At 43.1% G+C, this 25,125-nt stretch overlaps 1 protein-coding gene and 1 pseudogene across 4 annotated transcripts in view; both read left to right on the top strand.

The window, feature by feature from the left end:
• Positions 1–25,125, top strand: part of LOC132016604 (zinc finger protein OZF-like) — a 62,131-nt gene that overhangs the window by 10,227 nt on the left and 26,779 nt on the right. Inside the window, exon 1 of one of the 4 annotated variants that reach the window (XM_059398070.1) lies at positions 12,131–12,231. The exons of the other annotated variants lie outside the window; for them this stretch is intronic. The gene's annotated coding sequence lies outside the window, so the exon portion shown is untranslated. Of the gene's footprint in view, positions 1–12,130; positions 12,232–25,125 lie in introns of those variants that run through there. 4 annotated transcript variants of the gene reach the window in all.
• Positions 969–4,249, top strand: LOC132016458 (uncharacterized; annotated as a pseudogene).

Raw genomic sequence — 25,125 nt, 5'->3', positions numbered from 1 at the left:
GCATTCAAACATGTTGTTGGTATGTCTAAGACAGTCTTCATTGCCATTAGTTCCTTATTTTTTTTCAAAAGCCAGCGAGCTGGGACACTTGAGTGGCTCAATCAGTTAAGAGTCTGCCTTCAGCTCGGGTCATGATCCCAGGGTCCTAGGGTGGAGCCCTGCACTGGGCTTCCTGCTCAACAGGAGACCTGCTTCTCCCTTTGCCTGCTGCTCCCACTGCTTGTGCTTGGACAAATAAATTTTTTTTTTAAAGTTAGCAAGCCATGAATGATCATTAGTTACATGCAGGCTGCTTTTTTGGTACCTGGATATGACATATTTCCTCTTCTCAAGTGACTTGCCATCTAAGTGGAGAGACAGATTCATAAGCATTTATTCAAATTCGAAACCACATGGCCACCCTGACCAAGTGCCTTATATCCTGGTCTGGCAAGACATGATTGAGAACCCTCCCTCCTGGCTTAAACCCTTTCTCCCTCCCAAAGCAGGACCTACGTCCTGCGGAACCCAACTCCTAAGTCTAACAAGAAAACGGAGTCCAAACCAAAGACTCCGCTTTACCCAGTCCTTCAGGACACTTCCACGGAGGACCTGATTCTTCCACCACCGTACCAGGTCTCCCCACCACCTTGTCTGCCCCTCCAGCAGAAGCATTAGGGGCTGCCGAGGGAGTGCCGCTCCCCCTACCAGATGGAGGGGCCCCCCATGCATGGGCCAGTGGCAGGGACACGTGGGCGGACCCATCGGGCAGCCCCAACCTCAAACCTGGGACTGGCCAATTCCACTGTCCTTCCCCTCTGCACTATGGGACCCCCCCAATGAAATGGGAAGACAGCCAATGTTATATTGGCCATTTCCTACTAGTACTTTATACAACTGCAGAACCCAACATGCAAAGTTCTCCGATAAACCAAAAGGTCTGATTGGTCTTTTGGATACTGTTCTTTTCACCCATCAGCCCACCTGGGATGACTGTCAGCAACTCTTGCAGGTTCTCTTTACCACTGAGGAAAGAGAGTGAATCCAGGTGGAAGCCCAAAAGTCCATCCATCCTGGGTGACGTCAGACAGCCAACTCAGAACCCTGATCTCATAAATGCAGCTTTCCCCTTGTCTCGCCCCACTTGGGACTACAACTTGGCAGAAGGTAAGGAGAGGCTCTGGGTCTACCGCCAGACTCTAATGGCAGGTCTCAAGGCTACAGCATGCAAGCCTACCAATCTGGCCAAGGTATATGATGTAAGACAGGGTAAAAATGAGAGTCCGGCGGCATTCCTAGGAAAGATCATAGAGGCGTTCAGACAGTACACCTGTATGAATCCAGAGGCCCCAGAAACCAGAGCTGCCATTGTTATGTCTTTTGTTAACCAAGCTGCTCCAGACATTAAAAGGAAATTGCAGAGGGTAGAAAGACTGGGAGTCAAGAGCCTACAGGATCTGATAGTGGTGGCAGACAGAGTCTACAAATAACAGAGAGAGCCTGGAGGAACAACAGGCTAAGATAAGTGACCATCAGACCCGGAACCTGGCTAAGATCCTACTGGCCACAACCACGGATGACCCACATGAAAAACAGAGACGTCTCAAGAAGTTGGCTTCAGGAGCAGGTAAGGAGGATGGCCCCTTTTGAGAATGCCCCAAACTGAATAAAAACCAGTGTGCTTATTGCAAAGAAGAAGGCCACTGGGTAAAGGATTGCCCCAACAAAAGACCAAAGGCCTCCGCTCCTATCTTGGAGGTCGAAGATTTAGATGACTAGGGGAGTCGGGGTTTGGCACCCCTCCCCAAGCCCAGGGTAACCCTTAAAGTGGAGGGGCAACTGATTAAATTCCTAGTAGACACCAGGGCACAGCTCTCTGTCTTGCTACAACCTCAAGGGAAGTTGACAAATAAGACCTCATGTGTATAGGGGGCCACAGGCACTAAACAATATTCATGAACTACCCGAAGAACAGTGGATCTCGGCGTGAGCCAGGTATCCCACTCCTTCATGGTCATCCCTGAGTGCCCCTACCCCTTGTTAGGCCGGGACTACTCACCAAGATGGGAGCTCAAATTGGTTTCCACCCTAAAGGGGCAAAGGTTCTGGATCAAGAGGGGCACCCGATCTAGGTTCTTGTTATGAACCTCAAGGATGAATATCATCTCCACCAAACGCCCCCAGCACCAATGACCGACAATGACCACTGGTTGCAGGAGTTTCCCCAAGCATGGGCAGAAACGGGGAATGGGACTGGCCCAACATCAGCCAGCTATATACATTGAATTAAAACCAGGAGCAGATCCAGTCAGGGTCCACCAATACCCCATGCCTCTCACAGCACAGACGGGGATCACCCCACACATTCAACGACTGCTAGACTCAGGCATACTGTGGCCTTGTCAGTTGGCATGGAACACTCCCCTGCTGCCGGTGCGAAAGCCACACTCTAATGATTATAGACTGGTCCAGGACTTGAGGGAAGTTAACCGACGGGTGATGGACATGCACCCTATGGTCCCAAACCCCTACACTCTCCTCTCCACCTTGCCCCCAGACAAGACTTGGTACACAGTGCTAGACCTAAAGGATGCCTTTTTCAGCTTGCCCTTGGCCCCAAAGAGCCAAGAGCTCTTCACTTTTGAATGGGCGGACCTGGAGAAGGGCATCAATGGTCAACTCACCTGGATTCGACTACTACAAGGATTCAAGAATTCACCCACCATCTTCAACGAGGCACTGCACGAAGACTTAGGTGAGCTCCATACCAAGCACCCTAATCTGACTCTATTACAATAGACTCTATTACAATAGAGTCCTGTTGACAGCAGAGGACCAGGAAACATGCCTACAAGGCACCAAGGATTTGCTCCAAGCGATAGCAACTCTGGGATACCAGGCTTCAGCTAAGAAGGCCCAGATCTCCAGAACAGAGGTGAGCTACCTGGGGTACAAATTAAAAGATGGACAAAGATGGTTAACGGATGCGTGGAAGGAGACCATCATGATAATCCCAAAGCCTTGAAACATCCACCAGGTACATGAATTCCTAGGGTCGGCTGGGTTCTGCCGATTGTGGATCCCTGGTTTCGCTGATATGGCTAGGCCCTTCTACGAGACCACAAAACAAAAACAGGACTTTGTATGGACTGGGGCCATGAACAAAGCCTTCAATGACCTTAATTAAGCAAGCCTTGCTTTGAGCCCCTGCACTCGGGCTGCCTGATCTGACTAAACCGTTTCACCTTTATGTGGATGAAAAGAAAGGGGTGGTGAAGGGAGTCCTAACTCAATACATAGGCCCCTGGAAGAGACTGGTGGCCTACCTCTCAAAGAAATTAGATGCTGTGGCCGCTGGATGGCCTCCATGCTTAAAAATTATTACTGCAGTGGCCAGGATACAGATAAGCTGGCTATGGGGCAGGAACTATATGTCACTAACATGCATGCCATTGAAGGGGTGCTCAAACAACCCCCCGGACCAATGGATCAGCAATGCCCACTTAACCCATTACCAGGGCTTGCTTTTGAACCTACCAGAATTTTGTTCCAGGTACCAACAGCCCTAAACCCAGCAACACTGCTCCCTAACCCTGACTGGGACATCCCCTCCCCCCAACATGACTGTCAAGAAATCCTGGCTCAAGTGCACGGAGTCTGAGCCAATCTCCAGGACCGACCACTGCCGAACTCGGATGACACCTGGTATATAGACAGCAGCAGCTTTGTCTGGGAAGGAATCAGGTATGCCGGGGCAGCTGTGACCACAGAGACAGAGACTGTCTTGGCGGAACCGTTAGCAGCTGGGACATCTGCCCAACGTGCGGAACTGATTGTGCTAACCAAGGCACTAACAATGGGAGCAGGCAAGTGGATAAACACCTATACTGATAGCAGGTATGCCTTTACCACAGCCCACATCCATGGAGCCATTTATAGAGAAAGAGAGCTCTTAACAGCAGAAGGAGAGACTATTAAAAACAAGGCAAAAATCCTTGAGCTCCTAAGGGTCCTCTGGCTGCCTAAGGCACTGGCCATTATGCATTGTCTGGGACACCAAAAAGCAGACACGCCAGTGGCCAGGGGAAACTGGCTGGCCAACTTAAAGGCAAAAGAGGCAGCTCTTTTGGTGAACCATGTCTTAGTGACCACACTGCCTGATCCAGGAACACCGAACTTGCCAGACACCCCCAACTACACTGACACAGACTTACAATGGATTGGGCGTCTGCCCATGACACAAGGTGGAGAGCTGCAGATTCCAGCATAATCCTACCAGAGGAATGGGGACGGCGAGTCCTATCCAAAATGCATAAGAGTACCCACATGGGAACAAAAAAATTGGAAGACTTGGTGTGACATGCAAGGATCACCATCAAAGACTCCCGATCAAAGATCGAACAGATTGTGGCAAGCTGTCACGCATGTCAATTAACTAATGCCACCGCCCATGAATCTAACCCGGGCACCCAGGTCCAGGGGGGACCACCCAGGAGCCTACTGGGAAGTGGACTTCACTGAGGTAAAACCTGGAAAATACGGATACAGGTATTTGCTATGGTTTGTAGCACTTTTTCAGGATAGACAGAGGCATGTCCTACCAAACATGAAACAGCACAGATCATGACCAAGAAGCTGCTGGAAGACATCTTACTGAGTGTGGTTTTCCTGTTAAGATTGGATCAGACAACAGACCAGGATTCATCTCTAAGGTAACACAGGGAGTAGGACTAGTACTTGGGGCAGATTGGAAATTACATTGTGCATATAGGCCCCAGAGCTCAGGACAGGTAGAGAGGATGAACAGACCATTAAAAGAGACCTTAACTAAATTAGCCTGGAGACTGGCAGGGACTGGGTGACTCTCCTCCCCTTCACCCTATATAGGGTACGAAGCTCCCCATATAAGATGGGACTTACTCCCTACGAGATCATGCTCGGTATTCCTCCACCTATTATTCCCAATTTAAAACCTGAGGTGCTTGCTGAGTTTGATGATCACTAACTCCTTTTCTCCCTCTAAATGTTGCAACAAACCCATGAACAGGTGTGGCCTAAGCTGAGGGCCCTCTATGAGATTGGGCCACCCCCCGGACCCCCATCAATATCAGCCAGGTGTACGTCCGGAGACACCAACATCAGACACTTCATCCCAGGTGGAAGAGACCCTACCTTGTGCTCCTGACCACTCCCACATCTCTCAAGGTCGACGGGATTACTCCCTGGGTCCACTACACCCACGTCCGGCCAGCTGACCCACACACTGTTCTCAAAGACTTTGTCCCAGAATGGAAAAGCCAACCAAACAAGGACAATCCCCTGAAGCTAAAACTGCGGTGGTGGTAATAATACTCTTAACCTTGTTTACCCAATGCCTTTCCAACCCCCATTTGCCACAAAATCTGACATGGATAATTTATAACGCAGCCACTGGAGACGCTTTGAGTACCACCACCGGCTCTCATCCACCTGGGACATGGTTTCCCTCTTTAACTTTTTTTTTTTTTTTTAAAGATTTTATTTATTTATTTGTCAGAGAGAGAGCGAGCGAGAGCGAGCACAGGCAGACAAAGTGGAAGGCAGAGTCAGAGGGAGAAGCAGGTTCCCTGCGGAGCAAGGAGCCCGATGTGGGACTCGATCCCAGGACGCTGGGATCATGACCTGAGCCGAAGGCAGCAGCTTAACCAACTGAGCCACCCAGGCGTCCCTCCCTCTTTAACTTTTGACTTGGCTAAACTCCTTCACCTAACCTGGGATGAAACCTTCATTAGTAAACATCATTTCTATGTCTGCCCGGGGCACACCAAAGAAAAAGCACAACAATGTGGAGGCACCAGCAGTTATTACTGCTCTTCATGGAGCTGTGTCTCCACTGGCCACATCTGGTGGAACCCTCCTGTAAAAAAGAACCTTATATCTGTCAGCCGAACTGGTACTATGGGCCAGTGCAGTAAATCTATTAAATCTATAGAGGGCACTTGCAATCCAGTAAGCATTACTTTTACTCCTGAAGGACAGGCAGAGACGAGATGGAGTACTGGACTCTGGTTGGGGAGTAAGACTTTATGAAAAAAACCAGAGTTTTCCCCAGAGACCCAGGTGCTATATTCGGAATCAAACTCCTCCAGCAACCCTTAACTAACCCAGTTGCCTTAGGCCCAAGCCCTGTGCTAGCACCTTCTCTGCCCAAACCTCAGACAACTCCTACCTCCCCAATGCCCTCCTCTGTACCTACCGTGCTGTCTGCATCCAATAACACCCCTGATACAGACACAGTCACTCCCGCCCCGACCTAAACCAGCCTGGACCCATGATTGGGTCCTTACTTAGGTACATCTGAGAGGGGGGAATGTGGAGGTCGAGAAAATTAAGGACATCCCACCTCAAGTTTAACCTTAGGAAGAGTACAGCCATCTTAGCTTCAGCAGCCATCTCAGGCCCCAGTGATCAGGGGCTGACTTTAGTTCCAGGAAAAACCGCTATACCCATTCCTGCAACACCCCAGCAACAGCTAATCAGCTTACTGCAGGAAAGTCTGAAATTTCCCCTCTTCCCCCCCAAAGCCTCTTGTAATGACACATAAATACCCCTATCTTAACTAGACTCGGGGTCCAAGTCCCTACTCCGCTGTGTTGGGTATACTTGGGCCCAAGCATAAGCTTGTCAAATAAGCCCTCGTGTGATTGCATCGGTGTTGGCTCCTTGGTGGTCTCTTGGACACGAAAACTTGGGCATCACACTTGGTTGCCTTGTTAGTACAGAAGAAGTAATGTTTATCTCTTCCTTGGGTATAGGAAAAATCCTTCTTTAGTTAACTCTTGAGCTTTTAGCTGAAGCATTTGGCAGAATCATAGTCATGCTGGCTCTCCATCCAGAGAATATTCCCAAGAACATATGCTCTGACCAGGCCTGGCTCTGCTAAAGGAGGTTTTTGAAGCTACTCATGCAATGTGCAGTGATGCTGGCTGCACATGCTAAGGTTCCAGAAGGCTCTGGCCTTGGATGACCAGACCAGATCTATGTCAAGTCACAGTAATCCTGCAAAAGCAGATGAGAGGGAATATGTGTCTGTGAAAGTGCCGGCTGACAACCAACCTGATATTCTAGAAGTGGGAAGTTTTATTTGGTATATGTCCTTATGTGTCCACTCAAGTGTGAGTTTGCTTCAGGTGTTTTGGTAGTTGTACCTCCTGAAGGTACTCAGTCGTTCAATGGCCTGTAGGTGAGATCTAGTCCCTGACATTCCCAAAGCCAGGCAAATATCAGAGAGCCAGAGGTGCAGAGATAGAGCATACCCATTTCCTCTCAGGGGGTTGGCTGATCAGGTACCCTATTTGATGCCAAAAATGGAAGCAAAACTGGATGTTCTTCTGATGAAGAATTCTTTACATTCTACCTGGGCCCATCACATTCATCACTTCAGCAGGTGAAGGGATATATAAATGGTGGTACGTCCATACAATGGAGTATTAGTTAATAGTTGAAACAAATGAGCTCCCAAGCCATAAGGACTGAAGGAACATTAAATGCATATTGCTACATGAAAGACATACTTAAAAAGACTACATATTATATAATTCCAAGTATATTACATTCTGGAGAAGGCCAAATTATAGAAATAATAAACAGATCGTTCCTTGCCGATGGTTTTGGGTGAATGGTACAGGTGGAACTCAGGATACTTTTAGGACAGTGAGACTCTTCTTATGATGCAATAATGGTAGATACCTAATATTATGTATAATACAAAGAATGAACTATACTGTAAACTCTGGGCTTTAATTAGGAATAACAAATCAATACTGGTTCATCAGTTGTGACTAATATACCATACAAATGCAAGATGTTAGTGTAACAGCATAGCAGCTGGCCTTAAAGGCTGACTTGCTTCAGGTTAACACTCCTTACTTGCTGACCTAAGTCCCTTGATCTGCAACAGACTAATTTACTTTCTTTGAGGTTTACAGACTATTGACCTTGAGGAGTGAAGGACCAGACCTTTCCCAGGCCACAGAAGTTAGCAAGTCTGTTTGAAACAGTCTTGGCTCTCAGATTAGCCCAGCAATTTTTTTTTACAAAATGTTTTTCTTTCTTTCTTTCTTTTTTTTTTTGGTCACGCAAGTGATTTTACTGACTTCCCTTTGTATATCTGTAGGTGTTGCCTTCCTTTGCAGAAAGAACAGAATACTCCTGCACATCCACACACACACACGGTTCCTCCGCACTAAGATGACCTTTGTAGCTGGTATCGTGGAATCTGCACATAATCAAGAATCCTTGCAGGCTACTGCACTCCCTTTGCTGATTAACTATCCTACATTGTACCCCACACCCCTTAAGAAACCCCTAAGGCAGAATCCTTGGAGTTGTCTTTTGAACATGAGTCCGCCTTCTCAGGTTGCCAGCCTCCTGACTAAAGCTCACATTCCTTTCCAGTCAAACATTTGTCTCTGGAATAATGGCCTTTTGAGGGACTGGTAACGGAACTTGTGTTCAGTAATCTTAGTAACAGGGAAACTGTAGGAGGGGTGAGGGGGTAGAGGAGGCAAGTAGAGTAGAACTTTGGACTTCATGTGCATTTTTTCTATAAGCCTACAAGTGTTCTAAAAATAAAGTTTATTGAGTGAAACAACAACAACAACAACAAACCTCTTGCAGTAAGGGAGCTAACTACTGCAATCGGGGAGGGTGACTATAGCCACAGGGAAACAGCTCCCATCTTAAGATCTGCAAATGTCTGAAAGATTAGTCACAGAAGTGCGTGTGAGTGTGTGTGTGTGTGTGTGTGTGTGTGTATTTACAAATAGGAAAGAGCTCACAGAGTAGGCAGTTAGATAGGAGCCAGTGATAAATAGGTGACATGTTAGAAGCCTGAGGGTACAACATCCTGACTCCAGTGGCTTTAACAAGCTGCCCTTAGGGCTTCCAACACTCCAGGGCTTACAGACCCACAGCCACAGGTGCAGACCATGCCTCTTCTCTTTAATCTCTGCCCCAGGGTAATCTATAGCTTCATTACAGTATATTTACACCTTGGTTTCAAGGACGCCCCCACCCCATAGGGGAAGGTGGCCAGGAAAGTTGCAACAAGAACCTTGTAGGGCCAAAACTTCCCCTCCCAAGTGGTAGGAGGAGTCCCTTGTGTAATTAGAAACAGCCTCTGTTAGAGAGGGTCCTAAACAATGTGGTTTGGGAATATAGTGATGTCTAGTGGGGTGAGGTCTGGGGCTGACAATCAAGAAAGAATTCTTGACACGCCTTTGGTACAAAAGCACATTTGGTATTAAAGCACAGGGACAGGACCCATGGGCAGGCAGAAAGAGCTGCTGCCCCGTGGTTCTGAGGAGTGGTTGATTATACACTTGGGAGTTGGAGGAGGTAAGGAAAAGGGAGGTTCGGGAAAGAACTTTATATGCTAAAGAGGATCTACAAGATACTGGAGGCCAGTCACTGTCAAGCTAAGGTTGTTTTCCCCTCTAACATTAACATTAAGATAGTTGGGAGCTTCCTGGAGGAATGTCACACAAATCCCACCCAGGAGTCGAGGAGGAGGGAGTGGGTTGTAGGGTGTCTGCTTGTTCTTTGTCCTCAGCTAGACCTCTGTTCCCTCATCACTAACTATGACTCACAACCTCCGCAAACATAAAAAGTAAATATGCCTTCAACCCCTGTGTGATGAAGTTCTAGAATATAGGTCGAATTCGGTGGGGTGAGGTCTGGAGCCGATGACCAAGAAAGAATTCTTGAGACATCTTTGGTGCAAAATGGTGGTTTATTAAAGCACGGGGACAGACCCGTGGGCAGGAAGAGCTGCTGCCCCGCTATCCTGAGGAGTGGCTGGTTATATACGCAGGAGTTGGGTAGGTGAGGACAAAGGGGATGATGTTAGTCTCTAAGGAATTTTGGGAGCAAGGTCTCCAGGACCTTGAGGGGGCTAGCTATTGTTGGGAGAAAAATTATTATTACTAGTAAAAAATCTTCTCATGAGACCCTTTAGATGTATATCTGTGGGTCATATGCTTGGGAATGATTGCTGACACTATCTTGGAGGTTTAGAGATAAAGTTTCACATTTCTCCTATCAAGTGTCCTTGTTAGTGAGATTTAGGTTTAGAAGAAATTTAACTTTATATATATTTTCTTCTGCCTCAGCCTCCTTCAGTTTTTATGGAGGGGAGGGCGACATTGGGGCCTGAGGAACTGAGTTATTTGTCTCTGGAAATTGGGCTATTGATAAGATAGCTTCTTTGTTGTAAATCGCGAGGACATTTGTAGACGGAGGGAGACTCCTGTCTTGCAGGATTGTGATCTCTGCAAGTTAACTATTTGTTTTTCTTTTAGGGCAGACAGGGGTGCCTGAGGAATGTCACACATATTACCGAGGGGAACGGGTGGAGAGGAGGTGCAAGGTGCCAGCTTTTGCTTTGTCCTCAGCCAGCCTTCTGCTCCCTCATCACATGCAGTGGCCACTTTCCAGCCTGCCCACTCTCCCTTCTCCAAAGTGTACTGTCCTTAATAAACTGCTTTGGGCTTGCTACTTTCTTTCCGTCTGTATTTAGTGGAGTGTGGATCCTCAGCTAAATCTTTCATGGGTAATCCAAGAATCTATCTCCATTCACATGATATAGACTCTCCCACTGGTAACACAGCAATGGAAACTAAAGAGAGAAACTCATTCTTTTAATGGAGCTGTAACAAGGCAAGAAAGAACTGGGTGTCAGGAGCAGGGGATTAGGAGGCAAGATCAAGAAATACCTTCTTTATTGTCAGCCAAGTTTTGGGAGGGACTGTTTGGCATTCCTATACTTGATTAACCTTAGGACTAAATCAAATTTCAGGGTCGTGTGGGGGAGGAAAAAAAACTTGGTCAAGTTAAGTTTACAGGTATGTTATTCTGATTGGTCATGGGGGCAAATGGTTTGGCTGATTATTTATGAGACATAGAATGGGACTTTGGTGGGTTTGTGTCTGGTTTTTGTAAGGGCCTATTTAACCAGAAGGATTCCATCCTGGGTTAAACAGTGATTTTGTTGTTTATGCAGAAGAACTTAAACTGACCCTGCCCGGGAAACCAGTTCCAGGTAACAAAGCCCAAATACAAGGGTGGGTCAGGAGGTGGAGGTATCCAATCAGTAGGGGTGCATACTGTCTCCTTAGCTACCAAAGAGTATGGGCCCCGCCTTTTGGGCACCAATTCTGACCAAGGTGATAGGCTAGTTCAAATAACTACTAGGGTAGGGGTGCCTGGGTGGTTCCGTGGGCTAAGCCTCTGCCTTCAGCTCAGGTCGTGATCCCAGAGTCCTGGGATCAAGCCCCACATAAGGCTCTCTGCTCAGCGAGGGTCCTGCTCCTCTCCTCTCTCTCTGCCTGCCTCTCTGCCTACTTGTGATTTCTGTCAAATAAATAAAATCTTTAAAAAAAATAACTACTAGGGTAAATCGTAATTCAACTGGCCACCCGTGTGTGACCTAGCATGACTGCAACTTTCTCTGTGTGTTATAATCTCTCATTGGCCACCGGTGTGTGGCCAGGCCCAACCATATGGCCCTTGCCCTTTAAAAGTTAGTGGGTAAGGTGTGGGGGGGTTGGAGTGGGGGGTGGGTCACAATCTTTGTAAGAGGCAGGCTGCTCAATGAGTTTGATTCTTGATGCTTGGTGGGAAGTAAAGCTTTGCTTGACCTTCGCTTTGTATCAGTCTCGCTCTTTTAATCATGGACCCATTATTGGGGGACCTTTCAGTTTTGTCATAGGTAAACAAGGGGCCTGTGGTGAGTCTTATCTGAGTAACATGGAAAAAGGTGGTTCTTTGCGATTTAACAAAAGACCACAAAAGAAATTGAAATAGACAAGCTCATTATTCAAGGTCTTGGCGCCATGTGGGTAGGTCTAAGGAAGGCTGTAGGCAGAGAGAGGGAGGCATCACCTGGGACACAAGCCTTATTGTATTCTTTTAATAAAATGCTCTGGGGCTCCCAGAGTAAGGCTGGATCCCTCCATTCAAACCAAAAAGAGCTGGGGTGGGTGGTGGTGGTGGTGGTGGTGGTGGTGGAGGGAGGTGGTTTTTAAATACCCCAAAGATACGGGAGCAAAGACTTATGGGAAATGTAGTTTTCACTCTTTTGCTCGCGCTCCCTTTCACTGGGCGTCTGTAAGCTGTCTTTCCCCAGGGTACATCTTTGAGTGGGTGGCGTTTCAGGGCCACGGAGTCTTTGCACTCCCTGGGGACAAGTGCGACAGGATAGGGGAGTAGCGGGTGAGTCCCGGAGTCCCGGAGGGTTGGCGGACCCCCTAGCAGGGGTCCGAACGTCTCAGGGGCGGCGGGGGTGAGGGGGTGGGCAGTAGAAGGGACCGCGCAGCGGGACCTCTGGCACTTGAGCCCGCGCAGGGCGGGTGGGGGCGGCCTGGCCTAGAGGAGGAAGGGACGGGCGTCCAGCGCGGGGACGCGGGGGCGCGGGTCCCGGCTGGTGGCACAGTCCCTGCGCAGTTCCAGGGCTGCCGGGATGGGGCCGCACTGGGCGGAGCTCGGTTCAAGGTACTGAGCAACTCTGGAAATGACATTCAGTTTTGAGTTGTGCAGAATGAGAATATTTTAATACCTGACCTGCGGTTTTTAATTTAATACCAACCTCTGGTGGTTCTGCGCTGTTAACGTATATGTTATATATAATTAGGTTTTTGTCGTCACGAGATCTTATTTCCATAGTTGAGGTAAGTTAGCTGTTTCCATGTTAAGAAAATGGGAAAACTGAGGCTCAAAGATGAAGTGATTTATCCAAGATCACACAGCCAGCAGCAGAGGGAATCTAGTTTTCCACCTGTTTTTCGGCCCATCCTGCCTAAAACCCATCATTGTTATTCATAGCATTGAGCACTGATACTGCCTTTACAGGTTCCAGGAAAATAATTGATACAGGAATTATATGGGGACTGGATAATTTCTTGGCCCTTGTGTTTATGGGATTTTTATTTTTCTTCTGAGCTCTTGAGTGTGGGAGCACAGTTTCTGGGCCAGGTCTGCCCTTTCTAGCTTTTGTCTTTGGAGGCCTTCATTTAAGTTTGTAGATGGTCGAGCCCCTGATTTTGGGGGAAAGTATGCCCTGCGAGTCAGATTGGGAGCCCTGTTTGAAAGTTCCAATCATATTTAATTTGTCCCCATGGCTCAGATGCCAGCTCTTTTAGAGCAAAACAGCTCTAAAAAAAAGAGTAGTCCCTTGGAACCTCAGCTGGAAGATCACCCCTTGACCTGAGTGAGACCTCTCACCAGAGTGTCACACAGACAGAAGAGGCCCAGGAAAGACTATATCCCAAAACCGCCAGGACAGAAGTAATTCTTGGTCCTCTGACAGAATGAGCAATGCTTGGGTGATGTCGCCTTAACCAGAAATCACTGTAGGCTGTCCACTGATCAGCTTTAAGAACTGAGAAAAGGCTGCCAGCATGAGCAAAGTGTAGGCAGGACAGCTGAGGGTACCTCACAGTAGACTTGGTGAGGACACAGTTCAGGAAAAGGAATCACCAGCCACAGAAGGAGAAACTGCCCTCCTTGTTCGCTCCCATCAGCCACACTCCCTTCACTCTGCGCTCACTCTACAACCTAGAGGTGTGCATCACTGCTCCTTCTAGTCTGGCAGTCAAAAATCAAATAACTAATGTGTAAAGACTTTGAAGATTTTAAAATTTTGCCTTTAAGAGGTGCAAAAGAAAGTGGACCAAAAGGTAAATGACTTGTTTAGAGTCACATGATTTATTAGTGGCATGCCCAAAGAATTCCTTGTTGTGCCCCCTTAACAATGACATCACCTGAAATTTTTTATTAAAAGATCTTTTTGAGAAACCATAACCAAGTTAGAGTAAACAGAGTACCCCATCCCTTTTCAGGGGATGCTGATGAGGATTTTCTAACTCAAAGAGCAAACAGTGTTACTACGCATGCAGAGAAATAAAAGCAATGTCTTCCCTGTATTCTTTGTTTAATTAGTTCTCAGTGATTTTTACCTTGGTTATTTGTATTATTTTGTTTTTTCCTTTTTTAGTCATTAGAGGGGAAGATAAATTCTTCTTAATAGGAATTTAGTCAGGAATGTCTACATTCATTTAATCAAAATGAATGCAAAATGAATGAATTTTGCAATTCAAAAACCGCATTCTAAGTTCTCTATGACCAGAGTTAGCATAGACACTAGGTGCTCCTCCACAGGCTCTGTCCTGCCCCTAGGGTTAGAGGGCCTGGCCCACAGGGGCTTTGTATGTAGCTTCAGTGTGAAGCTCACTAGGCAGATAAGTCCAAGAGCTGCACCTGGTTGCACAGGACCTCATTTTCTTTCCTTCTTTTCCAGCTGTACATTTACAGTTCTCTTTAGTTTTCTAAGAGCAACAGGAAATGAACAAATCACAGGTGAGTTTATTCCTGCCCTGTTTTACAGTGGATTTTGTGAGGTTTGTAAGGGAACCGAAATTAAAATAGAAAAACAGAAATGGATAAAAATCAACATCAGAGACACTATAGACTGTCAGGTCAAGAGCTGAGCAAAGGCAGCGTATAGATAAATGCTGGTCAAAGTCCCAGAGTTAACAAAGTTGAACTGCAAGTTTGCCTCGGATCTTTCTGACAGAGGAAGAGTCTTTTAGGGCACTAAAACACTGGCATTGCTGTAACACATTATCAGAGACTGATGGCTTAAACAACAAACAGTTATTTCTTATAGTTCTGGAGTCTGGGAACTCCAAGATCAAAATGCCAACATATTTGGTTCTTCGTGAGGACCCTTGTCCAGTTTGCACCTGGATCTTTTCTCATTGACATGGTGGGGAGAAAGAGTAGGCAGCAAGCTCTCTTGTGTCTTTTCTTCTCAAGGCACTAATCTCAGAGCTCTATACTAATGACCCAATTACCTCCCAAAGTTCCCATCGTCAAATACCATCATACTAGGGATTAGGTCTTCAACATATGAATTTTGGTGCGGGGATCCTAGTATTGGTTCATAACAGAATTCAAGGACACAGTTTTCTAATGGTCTTGCATGGTTTAGCGGTATAGAATATCTGGAAGAAGGCCGAATGGCCCACGTGTCCTTTAAATGGCTCTGCATAAATATTTCCCTCACCTAGACTGTGGCATTATACATGTGACTGTTAATTAACCCTGCTTACTTAACCCCAGCACTTGGTATTGTCAGACTTTAGACTTTAAACTAACTTCTGAGAAAAACTCATCATTTTAATTTGCATTGCTGAGATAACTGAGCTAATATATTTATTGGGTTTTCATTGCTTTTGTGAATGACTTTATTTTTAATCTTTTTATATTAATTTTTAAGAATACTTCATATATTTTGGACAGTAATTCTCTTTTATATTTATTGTGAACATTTTCTCCAAGTCTATCCCTTGACCTTTACCTCTACAGTGTCTTTGGCCTTATTAGAGTTTTATATTTTTATGTAGAACAATCTTTGAATCTTTTCTTTCTCTCTCTCTTTTTTTTTTTAACATTTATTTATTTACAGAGAGATCACAAGTAGGCAGAGAGGTATGTGGAGGTGGGGGTGGGAGCAACCAGGCTCCCCACCAAGCAGAGAGCCCAATGTGGAGCTTGATTCCAGGACCCTGGGATCAGGACCCGAGCTGAAGGCAGAGGCATTATCCCACTGAGCCACCCAGGAGCCCCATGGATCTTTTCCATTTTCTTTTTTCTTTTTCAGTTTTAAAATTCTTCCCTAACTTAAGATAATTTGATATTTAAAATTTTTGTTTAATTAATATTAATACTATTAAAAATATTTAAGTCTTGAATCAACATGGAAATCATTATTGTAGATAATATGAGGAGGGAATCTAGTTTTACCTTTTAACACAATAAAAACCAATTCTTTACTAATGTTTTTCTCAATGAATTATAATGCTACAACTATCAGTATATTACCATGTCTGCACACATCTATTCCTGGGCATTCTAATTCATTCCATTAGTTCTTAATTCATTCCTCTTTAGATTCATCTTGTCCTTTCTCACCTTTTTTCCAGCCTTACTGCACAAAACCAGGCATCCTTACCTTGTGCCTGATTTTCAGAGATTACTCAGGAAGTGTTAGCAAACACTGGGGTAGTCTCTATGGGTTTTGGTACACACCAATTACCCCATTAAGTAAATTTCTTTCTACACCTTAAGTTGTAAAGGTTCATTACACCTAATGGTTTTTTATATCCCTTAAGGATAGATTTGATTACTAATTTGATTTCTTAGATGGTATATAGTTTTTTTCAGGTTTTCTGAACTTCTTGGTTCAATTAGAGACACATTTATTTTTAAAATTCTACACTTTTTTAAGTTTTCCAATTTCTTTGCATAAGTATGCTTAAAAGACTTGACTTAAAATCTTTAGTGAGGGGTGCCTGGATGGCTTAGTTGTTGAATGTCTGTCTTCAGCTCAGGTCATGATCCCAGGGTCTTGGGATTGAGCCCACATTGGGCTCCCTGCTCAGCAGGAATCCTGCTTCTCCTTCTCCCACTCCCCCTGCTTGTGTTCCCTCTCCCACTGTCTCTCTCTCTCTCTATCAAATAAACAAAGTATTTTAAAAAATCTTTAGTGAATGCAAATTTTTTATTCCAATTATTATCAGCTATTAAATTGCAATTTAATGTAGAAGCTGCTGATTAGAAATGGAAAAACTATGGTCTGGCTTGTTATATATCTAAAAGCCTAAAATTATAGCACGTGGATATAGGATTGATATTTTCAGATGGTGATCGCATTCTCAAAATGCTTTGCAGGAGATGATACATAGAGTTCCCATAGTGATGCCAACCATTAATGTATACCAACTATCATGGTTTTGTTATTTTTTTTATCTGTGTGCATGTACTGGGTAATGTATTCACATTGGAAAAATCAGTATAATACGAACATATAAATAGAAGTGAATTCTGACTTCCATGTCTGTCTTTCACTGCAACCTCCTCTTGTAATTATAGGGAACAAATTTTGTGTATGTGTATTTTCTCCTTTTTTTAATGCAGAGACAGGTAAATATGATCTTATAGCTATCTATTTGAGTAGATGTAAGCATGTATATAAACTATATACACATAAATATGCATTTATACCTTTTTCTTACATGTATTTGTATGTATATATGTATAAATATATACACATGTGTATTCATGCTTATACATGTATGTGTGTGTATGTATGTACTTATTTTTAATCCTTTTTTCCCAAGAAATAAAAGCATACTATGTAGTAACCTATTCTTCACCTTAATTTTTGCATTTAAGAATATATACTGGAGATATTTTGAAATTGGTACATAGTAAAATTTATGTAGTTTATTTTTTTTAAGATTTTTATTTATTCATTAGACAGAGATCACAAGTAGGCAGTGAGGCAGACAGAGAGAGATGGGGAAGCAGGCTCCCTGCTGAGCAGAGATCCCGAAGTGGAACTCGATCTCAGGACCCCAATCATGACCCAAGCTGAAGGCAGAGGCTCAACCCACTGAGCCACTCAGGCGCCCTTATGTAGTTTATTTTAAAACTTTTTTTTTAATAGAGATAGAATTCATATATCATAAAATTCACCTTTTTAAAGTGTTCTGTTCAGTGATGCCTGGCTGGCTCTGTCTGTAGAAGATGGAGCATGCAGCTCTTGACCTCAGGATTGTGAGTTTGAGCCCCACAGTAGGTGTAGAGATTACTTGAAAATAAAACTGAAAGAAAGAGAGAGAGAGAGAAAGAGAGAGGAAGAAAGAGAGATAAAGGAAGAAAAGAAAGAGAAAAAGCAAAGAAAAGGGGAAAGAAAGGGAAGGAAGAAGAAAAGAAAGGAAAGGAAAGGAAAGGAAGGAAAGAAGGAAGAGAAAGAAAGAAAGGGAAAAAGAGAGGAAGGAAGGGAGGAAGGAAAATCAAGAGTTCAATTCAGTGTTTCTCAATATTTTTGCATGGTGGTGCAACCATCACCAGTCTCTATTTTCAAAACATTTTCATTTTTTTTTAAAAAAAGATTTTATTTATTCATTTGACAGACAGAGATCACAAGTAGGCAGAAAGGCAGACAAGAGAGAGGAAGGGAAGCAGGCGCCCTGCTGAGCCTGACTCGGGGCTCTATCCCAGGACCCTGAGATCATGACCTGAGTCAAAGGCAGAGGCTTTAACCTACTGAGCCATCCCGGTGCCCCAAAACCATTTTCATCAACCCAAAACAAAACACCGCATCTATTAGTAGTTACTCTCCTATTTTGCTTCAACTCCAGGCAACCACTGATTGACTTTTTGTAAAGATTTGCCCATCTTGGATATTTCATATAAGTGGAATCATAAAATCTGAGGTCTTTGTGTCTGGTGTCTGGTGTTTTTGACTTAGCATAATGTTTTCAGTGTTTGCCCTTACTGTAGCTTGTATTAGTTGTTGTTGTTCTTCTTCTTTCTTCTTCTTTCTTCTTCTTTCTTCTTCTCCTTCTCCTTCTCCTTCTCCTTCTCCTTCTCCTTCTCCTTCTTCTTCTTCTTCCTCTACCTCTTCCTCTTCTTCTTCTTCTTCTTCGTCTTCCTCCTCTTCTTCTTCTTCTTCAAATGGCTCTATTATGTTATACAGATATGTCACATTTGGTTTATCCATTATTATGTACAACACCTGGCTCACCCATCCCCCCACCTCCCTCCCCTCTAAAACCCTCAGTTTGTTTCTCGGAGTCCACAGTCTCTCATGGTTTGTCTCCCCCTCTGATTTCCCCCATTTCAATTTTCCTTTCTTTCTATTAATGTCCTCCATGTTATTCCAATGAATCTTGGAATACTGCATCAAAAACTAATGATGTATTTTATGGTGACTAACATAACACAATAAAAAACAACAAAAAAAGAAAATCGCCAGACAAAAAAATTGACAAGGCAATAAACAACAACAACCACCACCACAAAATCCATTATTATGGGTATCTGTGTTTTCCCCACCTTTTGTCTATTATGAATAAAGCTGCTTTGAACATTTAGACAAGTTATTGCATGAACATACGATTTTACCGCTGTGGGTTTGTACTTCGGAGTGGGAGTGGAGTTGCTGAGTCATATGGTGACTTCATATTTAACTTTTGCAGTCAAATGCTCTACCACTGAGCTATACCCCCCATATTTAACTTTTGGAGGAACTACCAAACTGTTCATTAGATGGGCTGCATAATTCTGCATTCTTACCAGCAATATATAGGCATTCCAATTTCTCTATGTCCTCAACTAACTTGTTATTGTTCATCTTCTTTATTACAGCCATTCTGGGCTTGGAGTGGAATATCATTGTGGTTTTGATTTGATTTTCCTGAATGATTAAAATTGTTGCATATCTTTACAGGTACCTGTTGGCCATTAGTGTATCTTCTTGTGAGGAATATCTATTCAAATTCTTTGCCCATGGTTTATTTTTTATCACTGAGTTATGGGAGTTCTTTATATAAACTGGATACAGACTATCGTCAGATACATAATTTGTAAATATTTTTTCCCATTTTATGGATTGATTGTCTTTTCCCCTTCTTGGTAATGTTTTTGTTTTTGTTTTTTAAGATTTTTACTTGCCCATTTGAGAGCTCAAGAGAGAGAACACAAGCAATGGGGAGGGACAGAGGGAGAAGCAGACTCTCCGCCAAGCAGGCAGTGTGCCATGGGTCTTGATCCCAGGACCCTAAGATCATGACCTAAGCTGAAGACAGGCACTTAACTGATGGAGCCACCCAGGTGCCTCTTGATAATGTTTTTTGAGGCACAAAAATTATAATTTTATTATGATTTTAATTTTTCAATTTAATTTAAAGATAAATTTTCCAATTTATCTTTTCTTTAGTTGCTGATGCTTTAAGTGTTATACCTATGAAACTATTGCCTAGTCCAAAATCTTGAAGATTCAACCCTGTGTTTTCTTTAAAGTAACAATTTCTGTCTTAAAGTCTCTTTTACTTGATACAAATATAGGCCTTTCTAGCTGTCTTTTGATGGCATGTCGAGCAGAACACTAGGCACAAGCTACCAATGCTGGGGAAGACTGACCATGTTGAAAGTAGCAAACACCATCACTAGATCAGCCTGCAGGAATAGAAGTTTAAATACTTTTGCCTACTGCATCTTCATATGAATCACCAAGGAAAACACAACAGAGTCAAGCACTGGATGGAACAGTGCTTTTTATATACTTAGAGAAGAGATAGAGCAAGATTAGTTCTAATAATATGCCATTGGTCCCCCAAAGCTAGTTGGTGCTCCAGCAGCTGACGCAGGGCAGTTGGCCTATGCACACTCCTCTTATGCTACAGCAGGAATCCAACCCCCACTATTGTGGAGTCCAGAATACTGAAAATTGAGGTCATACTGGAGGAACATTTATTACATGCTTAATCACAAAGAAGGAACACTTAAATAAAAGATATTCCCTTAGGGTGAATGGCTTATACAGGCTGTGTGGTCTCTATCTCTTTGAAATGAAGTGTTCCAGGCCCAAGGCTCATTCTTATGTAGGTGAGTGGGGGTTGAAAGACTGCACACATGAGAATGTCTTTCTCATCAGTTTGCGAGGGTATATCTTTGTTTATCCTTTTATTTTTTTGTTTATGTCCTTGGATCTCAAGTGAATATCTGTCAGACATTGTTTACTAGGATCACACTTTTGTTTTGCTTTTATCCAGTATGATATCCACTATCTATGCCTTTTAATTAGACTGTTTATTCAATTTTTATTTAGTGTAATGGCTGATAGAGTAGGATTTAGTTCTGCCATTTCCTTATTTGTGTTCTAGATCTTTTTTTTTAAAGATTTTAGTTATTTATTTGACAGAGATCACAAGTAGGCAGAGAGGTAGGTGGGGTGTGGAAAGCAGGCTCCCTGCCAAGCAGAGAGCCTGATGTGGGGCTCGATCCCAGAACCCTGGGATCATGACCTGAGCCGAAGGCAGAGGCTTAACCCACTGAGCCACCCAGGTGCCCTGTTCTAGATCTTTTTTGTTTCTCTGTTCCTCCATTACTGCCTTTTCTGTTCAGTAGGTATTTTTTAATGTACCATTTTATTCCCTTGTCATTTCTTTTGTTATATTTAGTTATTTTCTTGATGGTTGCCCTGGGTCTACAATTAACATCTTAATTTTTAACAGTCAAGTTTGGAATCAACTTAATTTCAATAGCATATAAAAACTTTACTCCTATATAGTTCTATTTGTTCCCTTACCCTTCCTTGTGATTTTATTGTCATAGAGATTATATCATCACGTATTGTGTGCCATCAATACTTTTATATTTTTTTCTGTACTGTCTTTCAAATTGGGTAGGAGAAAAAAAGAATTACAGACAAAAAATACATTTATACTATCTTTTACTTAGATAGGATTACCTTTGCCAGTGCTCTTTGTTTCTTTGTGAGGATTTGTGGTACTGTCTAATGTCCTTTTATTTTAGCCTGCACAACTCCCTTTAGTATTTTTTTGTGAGATGAATGTGGTAGCAATGAATTCTCTCCATTTTTGTTCATCTGTAGATGTTTTAATTTCTCCTCCATTTTTAAAGGATAGTTTGGGCTGACAGTTTTTTCAGCACTTTAAATATGTTCTCCCTACTGCCTTCTTGCCTCTGTGGTCTCTAATGCAAAATGACCTGTTAATCTTACTGAAAATCTATTACACACAATGAGTTGCTTTGTTCTTGTTGCTTCCAAGGCCCTGTCTTTGACCATTAGCAGTTTATGATATGTGTAGTTAATTGATTTGGGGGGGGTTTATTTGTAGTTTGTTCAGTTTTGTGGATGTGGATCTTACATCAAGTTTGGGAAGACTTTGGCCGTTGTTTCCTCAGCTGCTCCTTCCTCTTTTCTCTTTCTGGGTCTCCCATTATGCATATGTTCATACACTTGATGTTCCACAGATCTCTAAGGCTCTGTTCAACTCTTCATTTATTTCTTTCTGTTCTTCAGACTAGATAAATTCACTTGACCTGTCTGTCTCCCATGAAGTTTGTTGGTTATTTATTCTGCCACCTCAAATCTGTTCTTGCACCCCTTTAATGAATTTCTAACTTCCAGTTACTGTATTTTTTAAACTCTTGAGTATCTTTATGGGTTTTTTAAAAATAATTTTTTATCTCTTTATTAGTATTGTCTACATAGAAGGACATTATTCTCATACTTTCCTGTAGTTCTTTAGATGTGGTTACCTGTAGTTGTTTGAACAAATTTAAAATAGCTGATTTAAAAGTCTTTGTCTAGCGAGTCCAGTATCTGAATGTCCTTAGGGACAGTTTGTATCAATTGGGTTTTTATCCCCCTTTTGTATCAGACATTATTTCTTGTTTCTTTGTTTGTCTTGTAATTTTTTAAAAGATTATATTCATTTTATTTGTCAGAGAGAGAGAGAGAGAGAGAGAGAAAGCACAAACGGGGAGCAGCAGGCAGAAGGAGAAGCAGGCTCTCCACTGAGCAGGGATTCTGATGTGGGACTCGATCCCAGTACTCTGGGATTATGACCTGATCGGAAGGCAGATGCTTAACTGACTGAGCCACTCTGGCATCCCTGTCTTGTAATTTTTGTAGAAAACCAGACATTTTAAGTAATATTCTTTGGCGGCTTTCAGAGTCTTTTCTCCCTAGTGTTCATTGTTATTGCTGTCATTATTATGTTGTTTAGTAAGTTTTCTAAACTGATTATGTAAAGTCTGTATTCTTTATCATGTGTAGCCACTAAAATCTCTACTCAGTAGGTTAGTCAGCTAATGATTTACCAGATTTTCTTAAATGCCTGGGGTTAATAAGTCTCCTTGTCTGTGTCCAGGGGCTCTCTGTGCATTTTGGCACCCACCTTCAATACTCAGACATGGTGTGGACAACTCTGCCATAGTCTTTGCTTCCTATATGCACATAGCTTCAAGGTCAATTGAGGATAAGAACTTAGAATCTTCTTAGATCTTTCCTGAGTATGTGCACTCTCCTGGACATGCATATGGCTTTCTAGATTCCCAGGAATATGTTGAAGCTTTCAAAGCTCCTGTGGGCATCTAATTACTTGCTTTTCCTTTTTCAGCTTTTAAATTAGCCTCTTACTTTCTCTAACTGTTATTTACCACTGCAGGCAGCTGTAAAGTTAATAATTTTTCTTTAATTCTTTTCCAAGCATGTTGCCTGAGGAAAAGGCTGTTTGTACTGTAGAAGCTCCAAGTTAGCTTCAAGACAGTAGTTTTCCAGGAAACCATCAGACATGTAAATAATGACATTTCTTTGGGATTGAGGGTTTGAAAGAGCTCCATCCCTTGTTTGCTCTTTCTGGTGGCCGCCTGGTTGCTGCTTTTCACTGAAATTAAAAGCTGCTCATTTTCAAGCATCCTGTGGAGCTGGATTGTAAAGGATCGGAATGAAGCATGTAAAAATGCCACAAATCTCCCTTCAGCAGTGTTTCATGAAACTAACCATGTTTATTGAATAAATGCTCCCTGGATTTCTGTAAGCATTTGATTAGTTTCAAACTTCTAAAAAAGTTGATTCTTAAAATTTTTGCTGGTTTTCCTAATCATTTTATGGAGGAATTTTTGGAAATCTTTACTTTACTTCTTATTACTTTTGCTCCTCATTGTGTATAGCTGCCTGGTTTCTGTTGTATGCATTTGTCCTTCATTATTTAACCAATCCTCCCTTGAAGGACACTTGTTTACAGTCTTCTGCTGTTACTAACAATGTTTCATTGAATAACCTTATGTAAACCTAATTTCATTTATATCAATCTAAAGGAAAATTTTTCCAGAATTAGAATAACTGAGTCATAGGTCAAAACTAGTCCCTTTCTTATTTTTCATAGGTACTACAAAACTGCCCCAAAAAGTGATATATCATTTTGCACTTTTGCTGGAAATTAGTTTGTATCCCTTAGTTCTTTAACTATTAATTGAGTGTTGCTTTTTGCCAGACAGTATTTTATGTGTTCAGGATACTGTCAGTGGTATGCTGGTAAATGTTTAACAATTAGTTCTCTTAGGAGAATACTACCCTCTGCTTTGTAGTGTTTTCTGATTTCTGGAGTATTAATGTACCACCATAGCCACTTTTAGGCTACCAACCTGACAATACTGAGCATGGATTTGGGGAGAGATATACACATGAACCCTTTTAAGCTGGTATGAGCTAATTCCAGCAACCACTGGACCTAGCCGTGAATAATGTTGACTCAAAATAACCCTGTATGGGGCACCTGGGTGGATAGTCAGTTAAGTGTATGCCTTTGGCTCAGTTCATGATCCCAGGATGCTGGGATCGAGCCTGGTATCAGGCTTTTTGCTCAGCAGGGAGCCTGCTTCTCCCTCTGCCTCTCCCTGTCATGCTCATGCTCTCTCTCAAATAAATAAATAAGATCTCTAAAAAAAAAAAAAGTAAAAATAACCCTGTTTTCCTAGAGGAAAGGGCAAAAGGCAATAAACATCATAAGTAAGTAAATTATATAGTATTAGTAGAAAATAAATAGTGGAAATATCAAGTAGGATAAGGTACATGGGAAGTTGCAGTGTTGTTAAATATGATCGTCTGGCTGGAATTAACAAGGAGGTAACATTTAAATAATAACAATAAGTTAGGGGCACCTGGGTGGCTCAGAGGGTTAAGCCTCTGCCTTCAGCTCGGGTCATGATCTCAGGGTCCTGGGATCAAGCCCCATATTGGGCTCTTTGCTCAGCGCAACACCTGCTTCCCCCCCCCCCACCCCCTCTGCCTGCCTCTCTCCTTACTTGTGATCTCTCTGTGTCAAATAAAAAAAAAATTTAAAAAAAAATGACAATAAGTTATGGTGTACAGCAGTAGTTCTCAAACTTTAGCAGGCATCGGAACTACCTGGAGGGCTTGTTAAAACACTGATTGTGGGTCCCACACTTAGATTGCCTGACTCAGTATGAATGAAGTCCAGCCCCAGAACTTCCTTGTCTTTGAAGTTCCCATGTGGTGCTGATGCTTCTAGTCCAGGGACCATCCTTGCAGAACCACTAAAGTAATGCATCCTGGAGGGTTGCATCAGTCCCAACTTACTAATAGTGATGCTATTGGCTAGGAACACCTGAGGCACTCGCCAGGCCTGCGTTCCTTGAAGTGAGACTGCAGAGACATTTCCTTGACCAAAGCCAGTGTTGTGGCTAGACCAGCCCTCTTGGTTATGA

The sequence above is a fragment of the Mustela nigripes genome, chromosome 4, assembly GCF_022355385.1.
Source record: "Mustela nigripes isolate SB6536 chromosome 4, MUSNIG.SB6536, whole genome shotgun sequence".
Classification (NCBI taxonomy): Eukaryota; Metazoa; Chordata; class Mammalia; order Carnivora; family Mustelidae; genus Mustela; species Mustela nigripes.
The sequence above is the reverse complement of the archived record's forward strand: the minus strand, read 5'-3'. Positions and strand labels throughout refer to the sequence as shown.